Source organism: Ambystoma mexicanum, chromosome 4p (genome assembly GCF_040938575.1).
Source record: "Ambystoma mexicanum isolate Mex_15411 chromosome 4p, UKY_AmexF1_1, whole genome shotgun sequence".
NCBI classification, from domain to species: domain Eukaryota; kingdom Metazoa; phylum Chordata; class Amphibia; order Caudata; family Ambystomatidae; genus Ambystoma; species Ambystoma mexicanum.
Window position 1 is genome coordinate 37,524,989 of NC_090927.1, and position 14,289 is coordinate 37,539,277.

The 14,289-nt window shown below is 49.2% G+C and overlaps 1 protein-coding gene across 1 annotated transcript in view; it reads right to left on the bottom strand.

The window, feature by feature from the left end:
• Positions 1–13,922, bottom strand: part of LOC138452935 (zinc finger protein 84-like) — a 52,776-nt gene extending 38,854 nt beyond the window's left edge. Inside the window, exon 1 of the mRNA XM_069605297.1 lies at positions 13,838–13,922. The gene's annotated coding sequence lies outside the window, so the exon portion shown is untranslated. The remainder of the gene's footprint in view (positions 1–13,837) is intronic.
• Positions 13,923–14,289: the final 367 nt, after the last annotated feature.

Genomic DNA, 14,289 nt, shown 5'->3' on the forward strand with positions numbered 1-14,289 from the left:
GGGTTTATGCTCAAGGCTGCTAAAATAGCCAAAAGCATTACCACGTTTATATAATTGCGGTAGAAAAGTTAGGGTAGATACCACTACAACCAGCCAAGTCTAAACGTTAAAAGAGCGAAACAATGCTCTACGAGGTACAGATACAAAGGGATAGGAAGTAACCCTTTCCAGTACTCCATGGAAGATGGGGTATACTGGATCTGTGGTAATTTGACTAGGTAAAGTAAATGGCAACTTTACCTTTCTCTGGGGGACAGTAGTCAGCCCCAGAGAAATGGAGTCATGGGGAAGTCTCAAAGACAACCCTGTGTTACTGCACTGAAGGTGCTGTGCAACACATACAATAAGTTGGGCTCCTGGAGTGGTGTGCTCCAATGCCCAAGATCACACAAATAGGAGAAACACACATGGCAAAACACATATAAGAGTGGAAAAAGGTGTACACTCTTACCAAGTGGAAAAAAATAAACTCCAGAAATCCAGCAAAGCTGCTGGGGGACTCACTAGGTGAGTGAAATTAGCCCTAGAAGGAGAATTCTCCCTAACACCACTTCACACAAGAAACAAAACACTTGTTATCCTATGCTCCTGTACACTTCAACTCCCCCTCTATAACCACGAAATCTCATTGGCTAATCTCCCAACGTCTGCGGACGTTCACGACAGTCTGCAGTCTTCGCAGTCCTCTTTCCATGCAGGGCATCCTAAAAAGACCTGGATGGCACATGCAGGTCAGTGAACTATCACGGACCTGATCGCACAGGGCAGCTCTTCTACCCTTTTTTACTTTTATCTATGTAACATTACCTTGCTGACTAAGTCACACAGCCCTACAGATAAACCCCTTATCAGCCACTTTTACTTCCTAAAAATAGTCAAATACGCCCAAAAATAAAATAACAAAGTTACTCACTGTAGTGACTATCTTACTTCTAGTCCATAGTCCCCTTTCCTCCATACTTGTGGGGAATTCCGTCTTTCGGGACGGAACCGGAGCACTTTTGTAAAAAAACATCACAAATATTTGTTTTAGTCTTCCTTTTATTTTTACGCAGGGCCACCGCACGTGCCAGTAACCCCACCCTCCTGAGCTCTGTCCCACGCATCGCCCTTCCGTCCTTTTCTATCGCCAGTCTGAGACCATTTAAACAATAATAGAGGATACTTTTTAGAGGGGACGGCGGGCATATGGAGGAAAGGGAACTATGTACTTAGTGCGAAAAGCAGTCTTCCATTCGTCGCCTTTCTTTACACGTACCAGATGATATGCCCCTCGGAGATCTAATTTAGTGTAGATCCAAGCGTCCTTTACTTGGTCTAGTAATTCGGGGATCAGAGGCAATGGGTATCGGTTCTTAACCGTGATCTGATTTAATGCGCGGTAGTCTATGCACGTTCTGAGGTCACCTTCCTTTTTAGGCACGAAGAACAAAGCTGAAGATGCAGGGTCTTGGATGGACGAATGAAGCCATTAGCAAGGTATTGGTCCAAGTATTGTCGTAGGTGAAGGTTTTCGGGTTCCGTAAGAGCGTAGATCCTACTACATGGAGGTTGTGCACCGGATATGAGATCGATTTGACAATCATATGATCTGTGAGGTGGTAGGGGGTTTTCCTGTTCCTTTTGGAAAACATCCTGGAATTCTTGATATTCCTGAGGTAACTGCTCGACTGGAGTAGCGAATGTGGCCAGGCCTTGGTTCAAGGGTTTTTTCGGGTAACAAGTATGTGCACAATCCGGTAAAGTTATTCTCTTCTCTCGCCAATCAATACAAGGATTATGTGTTTCCAACCAAGGTACCCCCAGTATTATTTGGAACTGCGGGGCTTTGATTAAATCAAACACAATAGTCTCTCGATGCCCATCCTGACCCAATAGTGTCATCTCTGCGGTGGAATGAGTTACAGGCCCAGAGGCAATTTCAGTTCCATCGACTGTGGCGATGACATCCGAAGTGGTCTTTTTGCAGAGAGATAGATTCATCCTAGAAGCCAACTCGTGGTCCACATAGTTTCCTATGGCCCCGCTATCAATGTATGCCCTCACTGCGTGCATACGTGATGGCTGCCTTGGATCTATAAGGACCATTAGTATGATGAAGTGCGAGGTCTGAGTATCCTTCTTCAAGCTCGGCAAGCAGACCTCTACGCTTGTCGGGCATGGTCATTTCCCGAATCAGGCTCTGTTTGATTTTTATCAGCAACTCCGACTACTTTTTTAGATGTTTTTATAGGGCAATCCCGTAGAAAATGTCCTGAGGCCCCACAGTACAGACACAATTGCATCTGCCGTCTTCTTTCTATTTCCTTTTGAGTTAAGAGTCCCTTGACCTCCCAGATCTGCATCGGTTCTGATACATCTGTTCCTTTGAGGGTAACATTGGGTTTAAGCAATACCCGATTCTCGAACTTTGCTCGATCAGCCTTTCTATTCTGAAGTCGGTGGTCTAACTGGACCACTAAGTCTATATATTCTGCACAATCCTGAGGTGGGTTCACAACTTGGGCCAAAACATCTTTGAGTTCACCCCGAAGTCCACGATGAAATAATGTAATTCGTTTTACCTCTGGCCATCTGTTTTCCACCACTAACCTATTGAAAGTGGCGATATAGGTTAGTAGATCCTGGTTACCTTGTCGTAATGATAAAAGTTTGTTATCGAGGGCCTGTCCCTGTGAATGTCTGTCAAATAGTCTTTCCATGCTCAATTGAAAACCTTGAAAATCCCGAAGAAGAGGGTCATCCTGGTTAACTAATGGAACTGACCAATCCGCTGCGCTGCCACCAAGATATGATAGTACAAAGGCTACTTTGGTTTGGTCGCTCGGAGAAGCTCCAGGTCTGCATAAAAAGTGCAAGCGGCATTGGTTCATGAACACGGCAAACTTTTTTGGGTCCCCAGCAAAACGTTCGGGTGGAGCTAAAGGAATGCTCCCTGGTAGAACCACTTGCACAGGAATGCTTGATGAAACAGGAGTTGGATCCCCCCCCTCCACCGTGTCCAGGTAATGGTGTTTGCCCAGCTAGGTTTTGCAGTAATTGTCTAGCAAGATTATCAGTGCGTTCCTTTGACACAATCAGTTCTCTCCTGAGGGCATTAGTCTCTTAGCACGCGGAGTGCACTTCTGCCCTAAGTTCCCCTAACAATAGGGCTAGTTGGTCGGTTTCTGAGGTTTCCATAACGCCCGGGTGGGGATTTGTAGATAGGCTTCGTGTTCTGTTACGCTCACCTGGCTCCCACAGGGGCGTCGGTCGGACCCAGACAGCTGCGGTCTCCACCCACGTGATGCGTAGTGCAGCGATGACTGACTGGATCTGCCCTCCTAATCTTGTCTTAACCCGTAGAAATATTCTCCTGCAAGTGGAGAGATGGAATTAGCCACTTGTGGATTCAAGTGATGGCACCCCCACAGTCCTCCCCAACTAATCACCTCCGAAATGCCCTCACAGCAATCTCACCTTATACTCTTGAAAGATGAGCACTCCATCCTGCGTGGATTTGCAGGGGCACGTCGATTCCAGTTACTTCACTGGTTTGAAGGCTCAGGAGAGTTCCGGAGAGTATTGACTCTGAGGTTCCTGGTGAGGACCAGTAAGTATTAAGTTCATAGAGTTCAATATGTCCGATGTTCACTCTTGTTTTCCCCCTTGCTTTCTTGTCTTGCAGCTGGCTCGTGAAAAGATGCTCTTGTGGCAGCTGGTGGTGCTCAGGTAAGAGTCTGTATTACCCGGCGCTGTCCGGTAAATGTTGCACGTGGAAAACGTGTTGTTTTGTCTCTCTTTACAGATGCGGCACTTGAAAATATGGAGAGTCACAAAAGGATGCCTCTGGTGGTAAATCAGGTAAGTCTTTGGTGGTAAGAATTAGATTTGTTGGTTCCCTCGGCTCACCTTGTGGTTTTCTTTTGTCTCCTAGGTGCCGAAGTTCGGCGAAGAAATGATGGAGGCAGTGCCAACCCGAAGGATGCTGTGAAGACTGGTGAGTATGGCGCGGCGCTGCAGCTGGAGGTGCGGCACATGCAGAAATGATGTTCTTTACAGGTCAGTTGACGAGATGGATCCAGAATCAGGTGTGGCATAGAAATAAGTACGTTTTCTAACCTTGTCCCTTTCTTTCCTCTTTGTTTTAGGAGCTCCGGATTCGAGGCGGGCGTGGCAGAAGACTGGATGCAGGCTGCAGGCACGGTGAGCGTTACGCTGCTGGATGCAGAATAACACGAAGCGTGTGTTGCTGGTCAGGCGTGGTTTAAATAGCCTCAAAAGTAGTCCCAGGTAAGAAGTCCCTAGAATCACACCCGAGTAAAAAATGGTCCCTGTAGAAAAATAGTCCATTTCAGGCTTCATGTTGGATTGGAGTCATTTGCAGCATGGTCTGCCTGAGGTAAGTAATGACTATGAGCCTGGTGCCTTAGGCGCCAGGACTGAACCCAGATAGCCCCTAGCCGGGGCTGCTGAGGTTTTACTAAATGTCTAGATGCCTGCTCCCGGGGCTGATGGGCTTGGTCCGGATGCCTGGGGGTAGGCATCATGACACTACCTATCCCTGGAGAGGAGGCTGCTGGCCAAGAGAAAAACCAGTCACCTTGCTGCTGTTGTCTACAGCAGGCCCGCCAATCGGAGCATCAGATGGGCGCGCACAGCGATCCTGAAACCCCCTGAGCCCAGAGAAGTACAGAGTTTAGGAACCTGACCTCTGTGTATAAGGGGCCTTAGCTGGAGCTTTCGCCAGGACCGATCAAGACCTGGCGGTTTGGGTACTGGCCTTAGTCAGCGAGTTCCTCATCTGTGGAAGGAACAGACCTTTTGCCATCAAAAGGAAGGTCTAGTACCTTGTCCTGCACTTCCTTTGAGATCTCTGTCGCATGGAGCCACGCTTGGTGGGAAATGTCAATCCCGGTCATCACGCCTCGAGCAGAGGTATCTACATGGTGGGTTGCAGCCTCCAGCAAATCCTGTGCCAACACTTTGGCGTCCGGCTTTGAAGTCGTCTAGCATATCCACAGGAATACATTCTTGGAAACTGGCTAGTTCCCTCCACAGCTTAAGATTCGCCGCTGTCAGGATAAGCTTGGTGTTAGCATGAGGAAGTCGGAGCACCGAATTGGAAAAGACTTTCTGGCCAATGGCGTCAAGGAGTTTATCCTCTTTAGAAAGGAGTTGGGCAGCTGCAGTAGAAGACACAGAGGCTGGCTTGGACTGGAGGATAGCAGCTGCCACCACCATTGACGATGGGAGCAGACAAGCCAACAAGGCAATATCTTCCGAGGCGTGAAGCTTGTAATGAGCGTCAATCCTCTTGTTGAGATGCATCCCGGAATCAGTTTTGTCCCAGACCTTACGGGCCTCGGCCAAGACGTCCTTTTGGAGGACCAGGCTGGTGCATTCCTGAGGTGATGGAGTGAAGGCTCCAGAATGTACCCCCTCCTGTGGAGTGGGGGCATCGGGCACTGGAGTATCAAGACATCATATCCAGTAGCCGGTCATGAAATGCTCTAATAGAGCGGGGCTGTTCATCCCTGTCCCGGTCCCTTTGGCCCTCAACCAGTGAAGCGGGAACAGATGACTGATCCACTGCACATGGCGCCTCAGGCTTAAAGTGTTGTTTGGCCACTCCTCCGTCGTCTTTTCTATCGGGGAAAGCAGAGGCAGAGGAGGAAGTGTTGGAGGAGGTCCTTCAGGTAGAGGTGGAGGAGGTGGCACCACCGGGACCTGCGTAGGAACAGCCAGGCCGAAGGTGGTACAGGAGGGCCTGGATATATTTCCCTAAAAAGGCCCTTAAGGTATGCCTTCATGGGATCAGAGTGCAAGAGCATCTAAAATTTCCCAGAAAACGCATCCTCAATAGTCTAGGCGCTGGAATCGGTAGTGGCCACTCGAGGGGCATACCACCATGAACGCAATGAGGATGGTTGCCAGGAAGGTCCACCACCGGCTGGGTCCACAAAGATAAGAGGTGTGGAACCAGGGGGGGAGCGACACTGTTTGAGGCATCAATTAAAGGGCGGAACGAGTTCTTGTCAGCTGTCATGAACGTTGGTGTAAGAGAAGTATCCAAAATGGCCATCGTAGACCATAGGGGTTGAGCCGCCATTTTGTCGACACCTGAGATGAACTGCATCACAGGATAAGGTGAGGCAACTGTCTCCTCAGGGGAGTCAGGGGTCTTAAATGACATTTTAGCCTTGAAGCAGGGATCCTCGGCTGAGCCGGTACTTGCAGATCTAGGAGGTTTACTCGACATCTTAGGGACTGCCCCAGAATTTGCCTCCAGAGGAGGAACCTCGGCAGAGCCGGTATCCAAAGGCCTGTGGTGTGTGACCGCCTTTTTCGCCCCCTCGGCAGAACCGTTACCAACATGACCCTGAGGATGGGAAGGTTGAAGAATGTACCTCACCGACAGTACCCTCAAAGAGGAAACCTCGGTTCTGCCGGTACTGGATTTAGCCCCAAGAAGAGGAGCCTCGGGTTCTAACCGGAACGGTTAGCTCCCTCAAAAAGGGCCTCGAGTAGCAACTGAGTGTGGAAATCTCCAGAAATGGAGACCTCAGGGCAAACCCCAGTGTCGTTGTAGAAAGCTCCAGAAATGGAGACCTCAGGGTCAACCCCAGTATCCAGAGCCATAGATGAACTGGGCTGAATTTTAGCCCCCTCACGGGGAACCTCAGAAAAATATCCAGTTTTGGCAGGCCCACTGTGTCTGCCTCTTTAGACTGATGCTTTCTAGTGAATCTTCTGCAATGATTCTACCAGCATTATCTGCTGCATCTAAGTTATCTTTTAAGATGCAATTAGACACCGCCTTTCCTTCCGCTACCGTGAGGGACTGTTGGGACTTTAGAGGCTCTGGGGCTAAGGCCATGAAAGTTGCAATCTCCTCCCACTTGTGGCAGTTGTAAATTGCCAGCAAAGTGGTGTTGTCGGCAATTCATGTGTGATATGCCACTGAGGTGGCCACTTTTCTTCCGAGAGTGTACATCTTCTTGCTCTCTTTATCGTGGGGTGCTTCTGATGAGGCTAGAGGTGTTTCCCCCCTTTTCCTTGAGGTGGTGACTACTAGCGAGTCTGGTGACTCCTGATGTAAAGGGTGAATGTGGGCGCTGGGCAGAACATTTCCTCAATGCGAGGGTTTACTGCTCGCGTGTGATTAGGGGTTTCTAGAGAGGATTGTATTCTTCTCTGTACTGATTGCAGAATGGGTACAAATTGGGTGACAGCCTTTTTGTTACCAATTATGTCTTCGACAAAATCCTTGTTGAATTGTGCTTCCTGATTTTGAATCTGGAAATGATCTGCTGCTTTTAAGAGCATGCATTTAAATTGTTGATTATCTACTGGTGAGTCTGCCACCGGCGGGTCTCCGTGATCTGGAGAGGGTAAGACGTAAACATCTTCTTCATCTTCATCATAGTAATGATGTACTTCCCCTAGGGTTTCTTGCTCCTCAGGGTCTTCATTGAGATCATAGCGATAAATTGGTCTAAGTCTTGCTGAGGGGGACCGTGTAGGGTATCTGGCTGTGCCCTTTTTGCTGGGGGTTATGAAGATGTGGCGCCACTAGTTGGTGGCGTGTTGTGTAAGCTTTCTATTGCTTGGGGATTTTTCTCAAGAAAAATAAATCGTCCATAAAGGACATGTGTCTCATAACTATAAATATCCTCAGCAGACCACTGATAGGAACTTGAGATACTTACAGGAGTGGGAGTTAATTCTGGAGCAGGCTGCCTTTTGTGTGTCATAGTTGCAGACAGAGTACCCTCTCCAAGGGAAGCACTCTCTTTCTCCCTATGGAAATGGTGGCTCTTCGGAGTGCGTTTCTTCAAAGTTCTCCCTTTAAGAAGTGTTTCAGGGATATGTTTTTGCACCAGATGAGACATTTTTGATGTCTGCACGTGTTCTGCCGATTTCGGCGTTATTGAAGATTGTCGAATTTCGGCGGACAGGAGAGCCGGAGCCACATCTTTCGACGCCCTGTCTTCGGCTGCTGTATTGGACACAGCGCCCAAGTCGGATTTACCTCGCAACTTTTGGGGTCTGTCGTGAGACGAACATGTTCTCGAATGCCCAGAGAACAGGGAGCTAGAGGACCTTCGCCTAAACGCTGTGTGCAGCCGTGTAGACAGTGGTATCATCAACTTCTGGCCTTGGGTGATGTGCTTTGTGTGGGATGATTTGTGTGTGCTAATGCCACCAGGTGTCGTCCCCGTAACAGCGCCGCTGGCCTGTCTGATGGGGTCGGGGGCTAGCACATGGGAACGAAGGTCTGAAAAGATGGCGATACTGCCGTCGCTGGTAGCACCCTCCATGTCCAATGCTGTAGGAGTGTCGTTGAGGCAAGTTCTGCGCCCGACGACGTTTGTCCTTGAAACCGTTGTTAAAGATGATCGAGGAACCGCAAGAGTAACTAGTTCTAATTACGGTGTTAATCAATGGCATTAGCCGAAAAGGAACTCTGCGTTTTAGCGTCTGACAATGATGGTGGAAAAAAACAATCTGAGGGACCTCGACGCCTGAAGGACCATGGGTACAGTGGATGTCACACTAGGCATAGTATTACTGCCACGCCCTGTCGACGTCCCTGTTCGTGTTTCAAAAACAACTGTAATACTCTGCAGCTTCCACTAGACGTCGGCCTATGCATAGCATGTGATCTAACCAAATTTCACAAGCCTCAGAAATATATATATATATATACACACATATAAATAATTGGTTATTTATAAAACGTGCTTAATACCCAGAGGATTCTAAGCGCAGACCCGGGGATCGAACCTGTGCTGTTCTGCGTAATCTTGCTTCCAAGGCAAGCGCATTGCCCCAAGCTATCCTCCCGAGACAATGAGCCAGCCAATCAGAAAACATATCATCAAATTACCCACAGGATAATTATTATTATTATTATAACCTTATACAGAGTTAAGCCCCAAACACGGCCCCTGCCAGGGTATAAAAGGGGAGGAAGCACAACAGTAGAGTGGGAATTGGAAGAAGAAGCACATTTGGAGACAGTTGGAGAGGAGAGAAGGAGGAGCTGGCACAGGGGACAAGAGAGGAGGAAGAAAGAGGCATATCAGGCTCATGTAAGAATGATGTGGAAGGCTGTACAAGAGGTTTAGGGGCCTAGGAAGAGAGTGGCCCATGGGAGATAGAGATGCAGAGGGCTGGAGAGAGGTGTTTAAAGAGGAGGTGAACATTAAATAAAGAGAACATATGGAAAACCATCAAGGAAGTGAAAGGGGGTGTGACAGAAATCTGAGGATATTGTTCCTTCTCCTCTAGGGGGAGACCTTCAAGGGACCAGGGTGGTGTGTCCTGTGAAATACCTCCCTAGCAAACCTCAATAGTCCCTTATTCAGGTGGCCAAGAAAGGGAAGACCTCCTCTTATCTCGACCCAAAAGGCAGACGAGCGGGAAAAGATCACCTGGGTAGCGGAGCCCGGGATTATGCTCAGGAGAATTCCCACAGGGAGACACCATATCTTGCAAGAGAAGGAAAGGAGGGCAAGATATCTGAGGCTTTCATGGGCTGTATTGCATCTGCCTACCTTCCTCCTGTTAGGACTCTCCTGCCCTGGGCCAACATCCCCTCTGTACGTAATCAATCCTCTAAGGTCCCCAACCAAGTTACACTCAAAAGTACATAACTCCCCAAATCATTGTTTCACCTGTATCCATTCGAATACTCCCCATCCTACTCCTTCCCGTCCCTCCGATTATCATTTTCCGCATTCACAACCTACGACAAAACAATTCCCACAATCCGCTTTGTTCATGTCACGAACCACGCTATTTCAGCTTACCCAGCAAACCCTGCCCATCCCGACCCTCTGACTGTCATCGTTTGAAACCCCAATCTCTTATGACAGAATATTACCGGTTCCACGATTCCCTATGTTCTGTTCTGCATCACGGTCATTCTCTGCCATTTCGCAAACCTTTCCCAATACTCAAAACCTCTAACAACTTCTTTTTCCAATATGAATACTTTTTGTTACTGTGATAGAAAACAGAGTAATGATGAAAAAGTTTACCTGGCATGTCCCAACCCAAGGCAGCGTCAGGTATTTACTGGCGATAAGCACACATACCTGACAGCCATTTCTTTTCCCCACAGGGATAAAAGGTGGAGCAAGAGAGCACACTATGAGCATGGCAGACAGCACAACGAGACGGCTAACGAGATGCGGCAGTTCAAGAGAAGGAGAAAGGCGGCGGGAAGCGAGAGGGTGGCGAGGAGAGAAGTCACCTTGACCTTTTTTGTCCCAGGCCTGCAGAACCTGTGTGGGAGAAAACCTAACACTGCGAACAATAGCACAAGTGTCTTGCAACAGATGTCAACGGTACACAGAGTATGTTGACGCCGATAAGCAGGAGCAAGGGAAACTCCGCCTACCGTGGTACCGGCCTTGACTCCAGAAAAGCTGAAAGCCAAGCGGTTCATCACAGCCTGTGAGTTGAGGGGAGAACTGATAAGAACCGGGCTGTGTTGAATGAATAACTCGAAGTGGCAAGTTTAAACCTAGTTCAATGAACTGTGAAAGAACTGTACAAGTATTGAGTGGAGACCAGCTGCAGAGGGAACTGGCAACACATGGGTGTTGCTCTGAGAGACTCTGGTCAATCCCCGTTTGAATAAAACTATAGAACCAGAAGGCCATAGGAGAGCCGCCAGAGGAGGTCAAAGAGGTCATACTGAAGTTTTAGTAAAATCCATGTACAATCGAAACACTTTGATCTACAAACTTGAGAAATTAAGGGAAAGTGAATCCCATGAACATTACAAGTGAAATTGAATGTAAACTTAGCAAGAGTGAAGAGGGATGCTAATGAGAAGGGGCAAAGTCTAAAGTCCCGAGAAACAGTGTGTGGACAAGGCAATTAATGTCCACTATGAACTGTTAGAAAAGACATTGAGACGCTAAGAAGGTGACAGGAGAAGTACACTGTCCCGCTGGTCATTTTGGAATCCGAGCCCGGTGGAGGTAGAAACCAATAGACACTATAAGACCGGAGAAGTACACTGTCCCGCTTGTCAAAGAAGGGTCAGCCCCAGAAGAGGGGGACCCAGGGGTGAGCCGATATCACCCTGATCACGTGAACCTGAGAAAGGGAGGTTCACAGCCAACTGTTGAAAAGACTTTTGTGGTACCCAAAGCAGAAGACTGTTGAAAGCCATAGGGAACCAGGTGGAGGAAGGCAAACAGTCGAGACGTGTCAGAGCCCGAACGAGGTAGATCCAGGGGTGAAGACATCACCCAAAAACCTAATAAGAGAAGGAACTGTTTTGAAGGGACAGCCCAGAAGAGGGCGACCCAAGGGTGCAACCATCACCCGACATGAACTGCAAAGAGAACTTTGTGTTTGTTTTGTTTGTGAATACTTCAGGCCTTCAAAGGCAAAAGACTATTTCAAGAGGAACAAGACTTGGTCATAGACGGTCCCGATTACTGCCACTGAACTGTTAACTAGTGCTGGGTAAGCTTGAGAGTGTGCTGCGCTCCAAGCTCCCATTTTACCCCGTACATAAAACGTGGGGAAGGGAGTCCCAGGCTTCAACATCCAGACATATTATTTACGAACCATTCATTCTTTTCTTAAAAACGATCCCACACCCTTTTTGTATTAGTTGTGAGGTTTGGCAAAAGGTTTCTTAGTATAGGCCTTTATAATTTGACACAACCCCACTAGGATTGCCTTATTTTTCATTTGATGGTCAACATGTGTTCCCATCTTAGATTTAGGTTTAGATTAGGAGTTTTTCCACCCTGCATACAGTTAAATAAACACCCTTGAACTGTGATCACGTGTGTCTTTCTTACTGTTGTCACCATGAGTTCCTCACAGTCCATAGTACAATAATCCACCTGGGGGCTGTGGGGGAGGGAGGGGACAGCGGGAGGATCCCCTGGGAAAGGAAGCCTGTTATGGAACCGGAAACAACCATCTTCAGGAGAAGCAGTATAACAACACTGAAAGTTCTTTAACCCCTTTTCAGGAATTAAATTCCCCTTCCATCGACCCTGATGCGACTGATAGGACCTATCCAACTAATTTGTTCATGCAGAGTAAAAAGCAAACCAGTAATTGACTTAATATGTTTTAACCCATGTACTGAGATGAGAAAGAGTACTGCGAGGATGAACATCACTCCGGTAAACCGAAGTGAGCAGTCTAGTCCTTTTGGGAAGCTCAATGGTTCAGAAGAACTCCCTTTAGAGTTTAAATGTAGTACAACTGAGAGCCAGAGAAAGATCCCTATGGGTAGTTGTGACTGGAAAAACAAAGCTGTCAGCTGGAGAGCAACGCACTGTGAGGAAGACATGGTATCGCAAGTAGACACTAACACAATATGAACAGTTTTCAAAACCTTTATTTTCTGTGTAAAGGGTGGAGTAACTCCTATCTGGACCTATGACTAAGATGGGAGCTCACCTCTACAATCTAAAGAAAAAGTCAACGATCCTCAGTCGTGTCAAGAAATAATAATCAATTAAACTAATAAACCTAATGCCTGCCCTCAGTCTATTACAAAATGTGTACAGGAAAATGTGCTTTGAAAAGAAACATCAATGTGGAACAAAAGTATCAGGAAGGCAAGTATGTGTGCAACTAGGTCTCCTCTTGCCCACGTTGTATAGCACGCATGTTTTAGGTGGAACACTTGCACTTGGACATACTCTGGCTGGCAAACACCTCCGCAGTCTGCTCTGTCCTCAATTGTCTCTTCCCAGCCAAAATAGTAGATGAATATATGTAGCTGGGAATATTTATCAATAATAACAAGAGAATCGAGCAGTTACGCTGATGAATGATAAATAAGCTGCACCCTCCTATGGGCGCAATAAAGGGTTTCCAGGCCCTTGAAATGTGAGGGTTCTTCATCGACCCAAGAGATGCCACCTTTGGGCAGCTAGCAAGTGGCATCGGATGAGTGCCCAGAGTCAGGATACTGCGAACAGGAGTGGCCAGGGGAGAGCAGGAGAGCGGCCAAGAGTTGCCAGGTGGGTGCTGGAGTGGCCAGTGGGGGAGCAGGAGCGGTCAAGGGGAGAGAGCAGGAGCGGCCAAGGGGAGATACCAGGACGGTCAGGGCCAATGGGAGATACCAGGAGCAGCCAGGGGGAGCAGGAGCGGCCAAGGGGAGAGGCCAGGAGTGGACAAAGGGGTGACGCCAGGAGTGGACAAAGGGGTGACGCCAGGAGTGGACAAAGGGGTGACGCCAGGAGCGGCCAAGGGGAGAGGCCAGGAGCGGCCAAGGGGAGAGCAGAAGCGGCCAAGGGGAGAGGCCAGGAGCGGCCAAGGGGAGAGGCCAGGAGCGGCCAAGGGGAGAGGCCAGGGGGAGAGGCCAGGAGCGGCCAAGGGGAGAGGCCAGGAGCGGCCAAGGGGAGAAGCCAGGAGCGGCCAAGGGGAGAGGCCAGGAGCGGCCAAGGGGAGAGGCCAGGAGCGGCCAAGGGGAGAGGCCAGGAGCGGCCAAAGCCAAGGGGAGATACCAGGAGCGGTCAGGGCCAAGGGGAGATACCAGGAGCAGCCAGGGGGAGCAGGAGCGGCCAAGGGGAGAGGCCAGGAGTGGCCAGGAGGGAGCTGGAGCGGCCAAGGGGAGAGGCCAGGAGCGGCCAAGGGGAGAGGCCAGGAGGGAGCTGGAGCGGCCAAGGGGGGGGGGGGGCAGGAGCGGTCAAGGGCAGGACTCAGGAGCGGCCAGCGAAGGGGGAGCAGGAGTGTGAACATATGAAGAAGAGGTATGTGAGGCAGACACGCTCTGTCCTGAAACTTGGTGAACGCGAAGCGGATATATCAGCCCCAAACTAAGAATAAAAGCTAGAACGGGGAATATTAAACCTCTCACCTCCGAACCCGGCCCTCTGCCCCACAGGCAACGGACAGGACATGCGGTGCGCCGCGTCCCTCCAGTGCGCATGCTCAGAAGCCGAACACCAGGCACTACGCATGCTCAGAAGCTGAACACTTAGTTTTGCGCATGCTCAGCAGCCGCACCCCTGGTACTGCGCACGCTCAGAAGCTGAACACTTAGTATTGCGCATGCTCAGCAGCCGCATCCCTGGTACTGCGCGCGCTCAGAAGCTGAACACTTAGTATTGCGCATGCTCTCCGCCTCTTTTCCTGGCTGCGGTGTGGTCCTTTCTGCAGCAGATGCTGGCGCGTGCCTGCAGAGCCCCCCCACCCCCCTCCCGCATCTGGGCAACACTGTCCCTGCCACTGGTGATTATCACACAGTGTGGGACGCACCACCACACACGTGCTCCCTGGGATTGAAATTAAAAGAAGTTTCCATGTGTA